This window comes from Rhipicephalus microplus, chromosome 9 (genome assembly GCF_043290135.1).
Source record: "Rhipicephalus microplus isolate Deutch F79 chromosome 9, USDA_Rmic, whole genome shotgun sequence".
Lineage (NCBI taxonomy): Eukaryota > Metazoa > Arthropoda > Arachnida > Ixodida > Ixodidae > Rhipicephalus > Rhipicephalus microplus.
Window position 1 is genome coordinate 42,470,420 of NC_134708.1, and position 14,447 is coordinate 42,484,866.

Sequence of the window (14,447 nt, forward strand, 5' to 3'; positions counted from 1 at the left end):
TTTTTGCCTTGTTTTCTTCGCGCTTATTTCTCCTCCATTTCTAACAGGAGGTTCATTTTAATGGTATGAGACCGCTTTTTGAACAAGTACTGAAAAATAAAGGTTGATTGTCTGACTTACTTATTTGATTGATTGATTGATTGATTGATTGATCAAGTGAACTATGTGTACATACAACCCTTACTTAGATCCAATAGGGCTTTTCAGAAAGCGGGAACGTGTTGTCCAAACGAGCGCCCGAAAGATGGCGTTCCTTTCCAGACTCGGAAGCCAGGGTCTCATGGTAAAAAAAACTAGCGCGGTTCTTCGATTACCGCGTTCATCGCAAGGCGGTTGAGAGAAAGGAGGAGGAAGAGCGAGTGAGTGACCACCGGCCGGGCGTTATAAAAGACCCCCCCCCCCCCCATCATGCGCCCTGTCTCAATTCATCTTCGTGCTCGCCCTATGCGCCTTTCTCCCTCGTACGTGCGCCGGAGTTCGAACCCGCTTCAGGCCGAGTCGAGAGAAGGAAGGCGTGCGCATCGGTTCGGCCGTCGTGCGAAGCGGCAATTCACTCTGGGCTGCGCAGTTTCCAAACCGCGCGCGCCAGCGTCGGCGCAACAAAGAAAGGCGCTTTGACGGACCGCTCCTTTGTTGCCGCGGCGCCCGGCATTGTTTTCGCGCGCGCTGTCGGACCGCGCGGTTCCTCGTGCCGGACTTTTTTTTTTCCGCGCTCTGCGCTGAAACGGCCCTGCTCTCGCTTCTACCCCGAACAACAACGCACGCACGCCGGGACTTTCTCCTGCGGCCCGTCGCTGCTGGAAAGTGCGGCGGGAGTTGAAATCAAACAGTTCGTTTGCGTAACCGAAAATAAGGTGAGTGTGAGTATTTATTGTATAAGTGTGTCCTATATTTAAGTGACGTCGTTTGACATGATCTTGCTTATAGGTGCAGTCATCCGCGAAAACAGAGGAACATACACACGCACTAAAGAACTGATGGATAAATGTGGGAACTCGTTGAATAAGCGTATACAAGAAAAAAAGTACGTAGGAAATATGACTTATGGTCATTCAGTCTGGCTGATAGATGGCGTGAATTATATTGCGCGATCAATGGAATGGAGTGGTTCAGTGGTTTCAACCCCCCCCCCCCTTTCTATACCACGGTGTTTCCCACTGCCCCACTTTTATTTTAATTTTTTCACCGAGAGTGTACCTCCCAAGGTTTTGTTGACGTTGTCATAAGAATTGCTAGGAGCAGGCAAATCGCTCTTCTGATTATCCAGAAAAGGTAACTTAGCTGCATGACTTCATGATATATTGATTTTCTATTAGACGCTTATTACTCATAGTTACTGAAAGTTGAACAAAGCAGCAAATCATTTACCATCTACGAAATGTAATGTCGGGTGCCTCAATTGGTAAAATGTTGCGTAAGTTTGAAACATTCTCAGCCCGTCATAATACAGTCGCTGAGGTGGCTCTCACAGCAGAACCAAAGTTAAAAGGTTTTGTTGTCGTCAATTGACCTCGACTTTCATTGCAGATTTACCTGTTTTATGACTCAGATATTTTCGTTCGGGGGTCGTCCATTCTAATGAAGCATATTTCTGCGATTAAACGTAAATGAATTGGCAGACGTCTTGGCGCGAGCATCACTTGATGGACCAGTGATTTCGGTACTTCCCGAGTCGGAATACTTATCAGCGGTTAGATATAAAAAATTCGCTATTTTTACAGATAGTTTGGAAAATATCACAAAATGGACAGATTATCAGCACCTCAAATTTCTATGGAAATCCCAGTGGAGTCCGTCAAAAAAACTTGAAATTATCATCTCCAGATTCCGGAGCAGTGTTCCCCCAATAAATTTTTATTTACACAGAGCTGGTCTGATAATTTCCCCCCTTTCTCCGTTCTGCGAAGAATTAGAAACTATTGAACATTATTTTGGTTCATGTTGGAACTATGCAGTTATTAGGAAAATAATTCTGGCTTTTCCATTTGCGAAGCTAGGTTTCAATTTAACCACAGAAATGTTCCAAATTTTGGTGCGTCTGTTGTGAGAAATTGCCACAGAGATGCATCTGATGCAGTGTGTAATTTTATTCAAGACTCTAAACGTTTTTCAACATAAAGCCCACGTTAACAGATACTCAAAAAAAGAATAACGGGTCGAGAAGTAATTTTCGAATCTGGATAAATTCGCGACATACCAAATTAATCGGGTTTGGTAAAACCAGCTTTCTGGTTGCCTCCGAAAATCAAGGTATAGTTACTAGTGCCCACTTTCTAGTTGACTTTTTTCTCACTCTCTGAATCTTTGTTTTTTTAATATACTGTCTTCATTTTACAACTTTTTTTCCTTTTTTTTGTTGTAAGAAATACTGCAGTTATCGTCCATATGAGACTATATGTTCTCTTGGCTAATCCCCCAGAGTGGTTATAAGCCATGGATTCTAGGCTACAAACAAACAAACGTTTTCGATGACCTCCACCGAAAAGTGTTCCGTTGCCGCTGTATCACACTCTCACACGCGCGCGCGCACGCGCGCACACACACACACACACACACACACACACAAAAAGCGCCATACTTGTAAAAGTCTGCTTGGAGACATGTTCATTCGAATTTCGTCCCTCGAAAACACCGTAGCTCGATACTTCACTCCCTTATTCGCCTCTCTCTTGCTCCTTCATTGTTTTCTTCCTGCAGCAACTACAGAATAGCGCCGCGACCTGTCCTTTGCGCACGTCATTGTCACGTGATGACGCATGTGACGGGGCGAGCCAATTACTGCTGATCGTTCGTGCCGGCCATCCCCCCGAGTCGCGTAATTACGCGCATCTCCCGATTTTTTTATCTCGGTCGATTGGTCCGACTTCCGCTCGACGATTGCGGTTTCGATCGACAGCTTCCCGTCGGAGTTCGAATTCACAAGCAGATTCTATATCGGGAAGTTATAACTGCACTCGCGATGAACGCTGCATGCACGGGGTGTGTTAGTAATTCAGAATGAAAATAAGACCCCTGCAAGTACCCTGCAGGAACAAGCGAAGGTAGCACTCCAATATTGCATGCCTTGCACTTTTGCACTCGTTGTTGCATTTTGTGGTACGCTTATGTTGCACCTTTGCTGTTGCAAGTCAGCGTGCGTCCTCCTTCGCCTGTCTCTTACGATGACCGTGATGAAGATACCTCAAACATGGCTCATACCCACTCAGGGGGACCGGCCGAGAATCGATTTCGTAAGTCAGTGAGACATTTGCAGCATTAATATTCGACAACCCCTCCCCCCCCCCCCAAAAAAAAAAAAACACCAACGTATGTAAAACGGAAAAAGTTCAATAGATGTTTTTTTCCTGTTCAGATGAGACAGAATAATCATTATCCTGAGTACAAATTGGCTTGGTTAAAATTATAATAAAAATTACTCTCGTGATGTTCTCGTCTTCTTCTTTTTGTGCTTTGGCAATGTGAGCTGCCCTATCACAACCGCATCGCTGAAAAAAAATGTACGTTTGCTGGACAGCTGCTTCACCACTGGACAATGGAGTTGTTTTACCTTGTCTTTGGGACCTTTTTGGTGATTTTATTGGTGGGAAACGGTTTCAGTTTCAGGTGACACTTTCAGGACACACGATAGAGGGTCCGTTGCTGCTCTTTCCCCGAACTTGTTCATCCGCCAATTTCAAACCCGCTGGTTGTGCTTTTGCTCTGCTTCTCTGGAGGTCGCAGTTTCTGTTCCCAACCGCGGCGACCGCGTTTAAAATGGAGGCATGAAGGTGACAAAATACATTTAAGCTGGTGTCAATCGTTAGCGTTAATGCCGGTAACACCGCGTCTTATACGATTGTGAACACGTTGTGAACGTCTCATCGCTACTTTGGGCGACGGAATTTACTGATATCATCAGGGTAGTGTAAAAGACGCCAAGCTTCTGAACGCCCTTGTTTTCTCAAGGGACGTTGTTCAAAAGCGTCCCACTGCACGTATTACAGCACAAGGGAACGCGCTTACAGTATTAGGGAAGCAGTGGAAAGCTCGCGCGATAGAGAATACAATGGGGCAGGTATCACCATTAATCAGAGAGACAGAGCAGAGGCATTTCTCTAACAACGGATAGTCGGTAATTGGTCGACAGTACTCTGCCCTCCTGTGTGGCGCACTTTGAAAATAAGTACGACAGACTTCACAAAAGCTTTTCACTGTTTTTTAAGAATAATGAATGTTCTTATGCATATCCCTTGAATATGGTCTTCTTGGATGGTTCTTAAACTTTAGTTTGCATCACTACAGCTTTTTTTTTTTCAATGGCCTGAGCAACGAGTGACTTCTTGCTTCTCTTAAAAGAGCCGAGCACTTTTGGTTTACTGAATATTCTGAGAAAATGAAATTGCTGGTTCTGGTTCAGGTTATCAGTGACACCGAATACGATAACAAAACGTTCGTTTACATAAGGTAAGGGCCAATCAACTGCCAGGATAATAAATTAATGATTAATCAATACTTGTCTAATTAGTGAAAAACTAGGTTGCCTTTAGAGAGAGGACCGTCTTACAGTTATCCTTAGTGGGTACGTGCCACAGGCGGGAATCATGATCAAGCATAGGGCAGCATTAAACGAGTATTTCACCCGTTCTTTCTCCAAGAACATTCGCGGACGCCTAAGACTTAGCGAGATGGACGGCTCGAGTAAGGCTACTCAATGCGAGTGTCTCTTTGAGTGTCCATAATTTCCGTGGCGCCTGTGGACGGAACTTTTTCACAGAAATATGCCGTTGCGACGAGCGTAACTATATAAATGCTGTGCTGGACAGCTGGCTTCATATCGGCCCATCGGTTAAAACGAAGCTCGGGGTTCCCCAGTGTCTGCTTCTCTGAAGACCTACGTTGTGACGCCATTGCACACCAAGCAAGGCCTCCTTCGGGAAAGGCAGCTACTATCGTCGCCGAAGTGCCGTGTGGAATGATTTCTGTTCCGCGACGACACCGTTAGGCTTAGCGACGGCTTGAAATGGCGCAACTGTCACTCGGCCCACTATTGTCGTGAATGCACTGTGAGTTTGTTGAGACACACGATCACGCCATTAGGCTTAGCGACAACCCAGGACGCCGTGACCGTCAATCCGATGGTGTTGAGTGAACACATCGTGACTTTGTTGTAAGCTTAGCGATGTCCCTGGACGCCAAGACCGTGGGCCTGCGATCAGCGAGCTCACGTTGTGACGTTGTTTAGCGTCCCCCTTTTTTTGCGTTCACCACCGCGGACGCCCTGTGTCGAACTCCTCAAGGCATGGATTCGTTCGTCTGGATTCAGTGAGTGTCGGATCAGCGAACACACCGGAATCTAAACACCGAGGCGAACCATGATCTTCAGTCAGGAGGTTAGCCGCTACAGCGTCACCCACCTGCTGCCAACCAGCGACAGCGAGCTCTTTAAGAGCCAAGATGGCGGTGACTCTGACAGGCACTCAACAGGCCAATCCGGAGATCACGCGTCGGAGCAGAGTCGACAGCGCCCTCCTCCTCGCGTCGAAAAGAGGCTGTCGTCGCTCAACGCTGCCCTCTTCTACGCCACGGTGGCTGTGTTCGCCCTATTTGCGATTGTTTTCTCCCTCTACGTACTGTATGCCAGATTCAAATGATTGAGCATTTACGCGAACTAATTATCATACTCGCTGCTGATTTGTTCTCCTGACCTGTCGGGAAGGGTCTGCGTGTGTGAGCAGTGTGTTTTTGAAACGATGTTCTAATCGTGCTCCCACAAACACATGGATGTGCATTAATGGCGTTCGAGCTTCTGCACGGTAGTGCTGATTATCATAAAGTAGCTGAGCATTTCGCTTTGGTCACAGACCATTTTTAACGGATCTGTGTCTAGAAAAGTTTAGTTGAATGTGTGTACTTAGGATTTCATATTTTTAATTGCAGGGGTACTAGTGCACGACGCGTCTACAAGGCGCATCTGAAGTGACTTAGAAGCTAATGTGCGCTGCTAAGCACCAGGGCGCAGGTGTTCGCGAACTCTTGACTTTTCACTGATATGGCAATATGCGGCAGGTCTTCGCATAAAAGACGAGTTTTGATGCGAAGTGCCACACTCGAAGAAGTGCGCAAAGTATGTGCTGAATGATCCGCGTTCTGATAGAAGGACGACTGAGTGGTGGGATACGGATTAGCTTCGACCAAGTTCCTCGACGTGCATCCAATACAAAGAAAACAGGATTTGCTTTTAATATTACTCCGGTCAAATGCAGTTGCCGCAAACGCTGGTGTCGAACCCGTGACTTAGTGCGGAGCATGTAATTGATTGATATGTCGGGTTTAACGTCCCAAAACCATCATATGATTATGAGAGACGCCGTAGTGGAGGGCTCCGGAAATTTAGGCCATCTGGGGTTCTTTATCGTTCACCCAAATCTGAGCACACGGGCCTACAACATTTCCGCCTCCATCGGAAATGCAGCCACCGCAGCCGGGATTCGATCCCGCGACCTGCGGGTCAGCAGCCGAGTACCTTAGCCGCTAGGCCACTGCGGCGGGGCAGCGCGGAGCATATAGTAACACTGCAATCGCGCCAACACGTTCTGTAAATGTTCAAGTGCACAACGTACGCATGTGCTCGTTGCTATCCCTTGCGCATACATTGAACAGAAATGGGGAAAAAAAGGGGGGGGGGGGGGTATTAGTATTTGGGAACTTCGCGAAACGTTCAACTTTGTATTTTGCTTCCTATTTTATCGACAGCTTACTCTCTCCCTCTCTCTGTCTTACGTATTGATGAAGGAGATAATAAGGATGAGAAAAAGGCAGGGAGTTTGATTAGGACTGAGCCCTGTAGGCTACCCTGCACTTCTTCTCTAACTTTCCTTTCCTTTCCTTACGCACTGACTTTTTCAAGGGATGATAGCGATGTTACCAGTGTTATAATCTAAACAAAGCCGGTTCCACGCCTGCGCAATCGGAGTAAACAGCGGAGCCGGCATGCCAGTGCCACCATTTTCCAAAAGCATGTTGAGTTTTTTTCATCGGTCTCGATGTTCTGCTTCTTTCTCCCAGTTTTCGTGTTTCTTTCATTCTCCTTTTCTAGATCATCTTCTTCCTTTCGTCTATTTACTTACCTGTTTCTATATTGCCTTCTCTTCTTCTTCAGGCGCTAACCTAAAAAATATGGCTGTCTGGCTCGGCGAAATAACGCGGCAAAGGGTCAAGAGAAGCGCAAGCTTTCCTCTGTCTTCGTGATATCCTGCATCGAATTTTTTAGGCATGCACATGCGCAGCAAGCAAAGCACACATCGATCTCATACCACCTTAATCACAACCTGTGAACTTGCTCTCTACCTGTGAGAGAGACGATGAATTGTCACCAACACGTAAGAAACCTCGAGCCTTCATACGGCACGCCTCCAACGATTCTTGAGCCGTGGATGTCCCTGCTCCTGCCCGATAATCTGAACGTTATTCAGGCTTGGCTCACACACACGAGAACTGCGGCGCATCGGCAAATATCTTCGATCTTTTCCTGTTATCGAAAGCTCGTGATCCCGCGCACGCTCGTTCACGCACATTCCCGTCTAGCCGACATTCGTCTTGCCGTAGAATAGCGGAAATTCATAAACGACGCAGCTGGAACATTTCGTGTACGACTTGGCGGGCAGCATGCGAAGAATAAACAGTCGAAAGTTTGTGCTCTCCTCGAACTCTGCCCTCGTTATTTCGTCGTGCGAGGCAGCCACACCTTTGTGGTTTGCGCAGGAACATGAGCCGACTAGCCCAGCACAGAGTACTTCTTCCATTCTCTTCTCCTAACACCCACATCTCTTTCCCACCCCTTCCTATGCTGTACAGTGCAAGGTTATGATATGGTTTAACATTTCACATGTTCCTGTATCTCCCTCTCATTCCTTTTTTTTTCGCCACCCTGCTAAACTATACTGTACAACTGTACATCATGGCATAGCGTTGTACTATACAGTACAAGGATATGCCATGCTGTACCCCTTCTCCTCTACAACCCGTCCTCGCCTTCAACTATACTGTACAACTGTACCGCACGGCATAGCCTTGTACTATATTGTACAAGGATATGCCATGATGTTCCCTTTTTCCTCTACAACCTGTCCTCGCCCTCAACTATACTGTACAACTGTACCGCATGGCGTAGCCTTGTACTATAGTGTAAAAGGCTATGTCATTCTTTACCCTCTCTCTTCTACAACCTGTACTCGGCCTCACTTCCCCTTTCCACTATACTATACCATGCATAGATATGCTATGTTAGGAGCTGCATGGCGCCTGGCGGCTTTCCGTGGCACAAACTCGCTTTTTTATGGTCACGCGAACCGGCGGAACGAAATGCTTAAGTGGTTAAATGTATAATTTATGCTTGTAACAGACTTTTTCAGTGCTGTAATGATACATTTCATTAGTCTTTTCAAAACAGGTAATACATTGTATGCAGTCTGTGTCGGGGGGGGGGGGGGGGGCGTGCGTGTTAACGCACTGAAAATAATTCTAACGTTTTCTTTTGCGGTAGTTTTTTGTGGTTGTGTTTCGTTGCTCTTCGTAGTTTATAAACAGATACTTCTGCTGCTCCAGTGGGGCAGAGGAGCATTACTATTTGTTGTTGTTCAAATAAATGAAAAATAAGATCAGTAAAGGATTCGCAACGCCGCACTGCGATCGATAACCGTGACAAGAGCAGTCGACGAGAGTATACATCATTTCTAACATCACGTTTCGGAAATGGCGCGAAAACGTTTTATTGTCTACGGTCTAAGCGGTACTACGTGCTCTCGTCATGCTCTGCGTGCGACATGGCTTTGTGTTGCTTGACTTTTCCTGCAGGCAATTCTGCGATATTCGCCTCCATTTATATATATATATATATATATATATATATATATATATATATATATATATATATATATATATATATATATATATATATATATATATATATATATATATATATATATATATATATATATATATTGCGATCGAATCGCAAGCGAGATCCTGTTCTCCGTGACCCCATTATGGCGTAAAGAGAGGAACAACATTAACTGAAAAATCGCTCGAAGGGAGGGCTTTGCTGATCGAACGACGTACGGATGCAAGGCACTCTGCATACCCAGACAAGAATTGTCGCGATGACCTGGATGTATAAAAATAGCTCCGCGGCACATAAATAGAACGTGCAGTTTTATTTTTTTTATGCGAGAACCTTAGCGTAGACGCTTTTTTCACCCAGCCCCTCCTATTTTTTTTTTTACTTCTGGTGATAAGTGACAATTATGTTTGGGGTATAGTGCAGCGAGATAGAGCACCGGCATAATACTACACGTGGAATAGCACAAAGGCCGCCGTCTTATGCTGGCTTACGTCGCGCTATGCACGTTTTTTTTTATTTTAAAAGCCTGCTCGTGCTTAGTTTGCAAGTCTAGATCCGCCGGCTACCTACACCATCCTTAACCTCTTTTTCCTTGATTATCGGAGAACGATGTCCGGTTTCCTGCTGTACCATATCTGCTCGTATACTACTGAAACATGTTACCACCGACTTGGAGTAATGACTAAACGATAATATAATTGTTTAGGCTTCGCGTACCTAAACCGTGACATCATAATGCTGCACGTCGTAATCTAGCGCTCCGGAAATTTCGGCTCCACGGAGTTTCGTAAATACGCGGGCCTCAACCGTTTCGCCTCCATCGAAACGCAGCCGCCGTGGCCAGGATTTAAACCCGCGACCCCAGGGTCTGTATTTGAGTGCCGTAATTGAGTACCGTGACGGCTTAGCCGGTGGCTGCTAGTGCTCAACACATAGGCATCCGGCAATGCAGTTTACGAGATCTGATGGTAGCGCCAGAACACACAGCCTAGCGAGTAGGCGCAGCAAAACCTAGTCTTCCAATGCGTAGCCTAGCGAGTAGACGCAGCAAATTTGAACGTGCACGTGCATATAATTATCTTTTTTAGCTGTGAGCAAGGGGGTCACGGCTGATTATGTAAGCGCCCAGGAAGCGTTCTTTGAAAACGTGCCAAAAAGAGCACTGGCGTTTCAGCGTGTCACTGTGTTCAGCGAGCATTCCATTTTCTTAGTATTCATGGTTGTAGGTACCAGCAATGCTGAGGTGGCCCAAAGAGCTTCGTCGCGCCCTCTGATCCACTGTCGGGTGCCTATAGCGCTGGCTATAATGGAGAGTCAATATGGCTAAGTGACTACCAGTGTTTCACTATTGGTAGTGACATATTCACTAATGTTCACTTATTATTGGCAGATAACCTATCTGCTTTAATGGCGAGCATTGTATACAGTCGGTCTAGATCCATTGACACTTGTGCTGACGTCACTGCAACCACTATATAACAGTATCCTCCGCATGGTGAGACACGAAGTCTCCCCCCCCCCCTCCCGTCCGCACAGTTTCACGAAATGTTTAATGGTTTACCTCCTTGAAAGAATTCTGGGATTAACCCTGCTCCCCAGGAAGTTTTTTCTTTCAAGTGGCGTCCTATGGTTTCTCTATTCTCTTCCATGTTTACCGATCGCCAAACGTGACCTGGTGTAGCGTGATTTCCAATAATTTCGTGGCACGTCTCTTTTTCGTGTCATCGCCGGCCTCTCGATTGCGGGTCGCGATAAAAGGGTCCGGGTGAGCCATTTATAAACCCGCTGCTCTTTAAAAAAGGGGGAAATATTACCACTGGGCACGAATCGCTAAATATAGCCAACCGTGCTGTGCTATGAACGCCGACTCCCCCTTTGAGAAAGGAGGTCGTGTTGTCCGCTTTCTGCCGTTGTTCGAACCATCGTCGACGGAAACGTGGCGCCGAAAGCTGGTGTCACGCTGGCGTCCCAGTTCGCTATAGGCGAGAAAGAATTTTTTTTTTCGATTCTGCTGGTCGGGAGGGGGAAAGGGCAGACGCTATTTATAGCGCCGGTGGTAGGTCACGGCGATACGTCACTGTAGTCGATGACGTCTTGGCCGTAGGAATTACGTCCGTAGGAGGAGAGACGACCCGCAGCATGTCGATGACCCGAAAAAATCTGGAGTTGGGTCGAGGTTGTTCGTGCCACTGTGGGGTTTTGATTTTGCATCGCAACTGTAGTCGACGCCCCACAACTGAACAAAGGGAGCTTCAGAACATCAAGTCGGGAGTGCCATATGAGTGAGACAGAGGAATAATAATAATAATAATAATAATAATAATAATAATAATAATAATAATAATAATAATAATAATAATAATAATAATAATAATAATAATAATAATAATAATAATAATAATTGACATTTCACGCGCTAAAATTGTAATAAGATTACGAAGTACGCTGTAGTAGAGGACTCCAGAAATTTCGGCCGTATGCTGGTGTTTCACATGCACAGGCATTGCACAGTACATGAGCCTCTAACATTTCGCCGCCACCCTAAATGCGACCGCCACGGCCGGGTACAAACCCGCGTTATTTTGGTGAACAGCCGAGTACCGTAACCATTACGCCTCTGTGAATGAGTGAGTATATGTGTTTGTGTGTGAGTGAATGGAATGAGTAACTTAATAGGAAGAGTGAGTGAAGCGAGCGAATGGGTGAGTACGTGTGTGAGTGCTGCGAGTGAATAGAGTTGGTGAATGCATGTTCGCGGGTAAATAGAACGAGTGTGTGCCTGCGCCGAGTGGGTGAATGGGAGAGTACGCGTGTTTGAGTGATCGGAGTACATGTGAATGTGTGTACGAGTTAATACAATGAGTGATTGGCGTAGGTGAGTAATGTGAGTGCGTAGAGTGAGAGAATGGGCGATTGTGTCATCGTAGCAAAAGTGCGAATCACTGGGTAAGTGAGCGAGTGGTGGATGGACCATCGGAATGTCGAAGTTGTCAGCCGCGCGAAGCAAGAAACGGAATAATGACTAAACGCTACTCGGAGGACGTTTTTTGACACCTGTCGAAGAAACGTAGTTCACCTGTGTTGATGTATGAAAAGTGTTTAGTAGCGTGCTTTTGATTTATTATAATACATTATTCAATTCGATTTACTGCGTACTGAAAGAGCACCCTTGAACTTGTATAGACTAGTGCTTGGCTTGTAATGGCGTGGTAGGTCGTAGCAGCTCGTTCCTACAATATGTTCTGTCGCAGTATTGCGTGGTATCACAGTGTGATGGTAGCATTGATGGTATCGCGCTCTCGGTCAAGTCACCTGATACACATTGCGCAGTGACGTGGGCTGTTACAGTATATAAACTTTCGGCACAGACCACGCGAAAACTTTTCGAACACCACTACTGTACCGCAGAGTTGCTTGACGTTGACCTACATGTACCAATCTGCAAACATCGTGCATTGCTGCTACGTATAAATGAAAATAGTTGTGATGGCAGGATGTGCCTTGGCAGGTGAGAAGCAGTTGTGTCTGGCGTATAGTGCCTGGTTCGACGAATCACGTGCGTGATTTTTAGCGCGATTAAAAAGGCAAATAGAAGATGCATCGCGCAATTTTAGTGGCCTAGTGATGCTCCGTTCTTTTCTTGGTGCGTGGACTAAAGATATCGCTTTCTGTACTGTTCAACCCCTGTTCAGAACGCGAGCTCCCGGGGGCGCCACACCCTCAAAACATACGTGATCCAGGTCATCGCTGTTCGTTGCTTATCGCCGTGACCCCGCACTGTCGTTTTGTTTGGGAAGAATGACGTGTCTATGAACATCACTACGCCCCGTGTACGCTTTCTTACGGCCTTCGGCTTTCATTCCCATTCTCAAGTGACCTAGTTCTCCTGCGCGTACGTGGGGTGTCCATAATAGGTACTGAGAATGCAGACGTTTACTTCTAGGTCCCTCTACTTATGGAAACCGGTGTTAGCATAGGCGTGCGCGTTTCGCATTGGGGAGGGGGAGGTTGAAATTCACTACAACGCCCCCCCCCCCTCCCTATTCCACTCTTTCGTCTGTTGAGTTCGAAGGAAAACCGGCTTTGTAATGAATGCGACAAAGAAAATTATAAAAATAATGTGATGACACGCTTCTCACAACGGGATAGCTTTAGTCCTTGACTTTTTGGGGTAAGGATGAGAAGTAAAGCCTTAAAATCGAACATCAGGGACCCTTGGCTCTGCCATTGTCGTCAAATAGTGCGTGTTCGTAAGCAAGAATTTTAAAAAATAACGACAAGGCAAAGCTAGGGTGAGGCGGATTTGATGCCTCCTTTCGGGTGATTTTTTGTTTTGGGGGGGGAAGGGGTTATTTGAAGCGCTCCACCATCTACTGCCGGACAGTGCCGATATGCTCGAACGCGCTTTCATTTAATTTATTTTATTTCATTTATTTTACCCTCAGGCCGCATAAAGGCGTTACAGGTGGGGGTGGGCTATAAAAAAACAAAAATATGCAAACGATCCAACATAGAAATACATCATAATAATGAAAATACGTGTTCAAACAAACTAAGCTATGACAGACTGAAGATGTAATCGGTTAGTACAGCTTCGGATGATGAAGCGTCCGCGATGAAGGGGGGGGGGGGGGGGAGGCAATTCCCCTTAAAGCTCGTCTTTGGCAAAACTGAGTCTGAAAACCTCATTTCAGTTTGATGACAAATGCCGCTCCGTTTGTTCCCTTGTTACCATGCAGTGCTGCGCCAGTTCACCCTGTACTTGGAATCTACAGTCGGGACGGATTACCGGGACTTCGAGAACGGCGCTCTCGAAACCGGTCCTGATGGTGACTCGCATTGCCGCCACAGTTTCTCGGCTCGCCGCGACTCTCTGGTGCGAAATGCGTGTTTGCCTCGTGCACGCAGGCGTGCAGAAGATAAGCACGGCGGCTCCCAGAGTCCCGGGGGCAGTTTTCGTCATCACGCGCCGACGGTCAGACCAGTTGAGTGAGAGAAACGGGCAGGCTTTACAGTGGGCTGATGGAAAAGTTAATTACTCTGGAGACGCTTGGAAGGTGAAGAGGCGGGGGGGGGGGGGGCGCACTGCTGTCGCGTAGCGCGGCCGTGCACGCTCTGGGCGACTCTCTTATTGCTCGGAGCACGTCGTCTCTTCGCCGGAGAAGCCGTGCGGAAAGAGACGTGAGTGCGCTGTTTGTGTGCAGTGGGGGGCAACGGAAGAACGACTCTGGACCTATTTGTCAAGGCGGAGCCTAATGCTACACACTTATACGCGTCAGTTCTGTGCAGCGCTGCGTCAGGTTAAGGCTTGGTTACGGTACAGTGTTCACAGGCAGAAGAGACGGCACGAGAAATTAAGGAAAGTAATGGAGTTTAACTGCTGTGTTTTTCACTGTAGACGCGAGAAGAACGATTGATCGATCGTCAATCAATCAATCAATAAAAAATAGCTTTAATTCAATGGTTGAACAGATGAACACAGTGTAGTTAGACCAATAGCTTTGTGTGGCTGTATCACCTCTTCCAATACAAAACACACATATAAGGTCAACCACGCTCACATTTACTA

The 14,447-nt window shown here is 46.5% G+C and overlaps 1 protein-coding gene across 1 annotated transcript in view; it reads left to right on the plus strand.

The window, feature by feature from the left end:
• The first annotated feature begins 482 nt into the window (after window positions 1–482).
• The window catches only part of LOC142771692 (uncharacterized), a 29,342-nt gene continuing 15,377 nt past the window's right edge, over window positions 483–14,447 (plus strand). The window contains exon 1 of the mRNA XM_075873501.1: window positions 483–854. The gene's annotated coding sequence lies outside the window, so the exon portion shown is untranslated. The remainder of the gene's footprint in view (window positions 855–14,447) is intronic.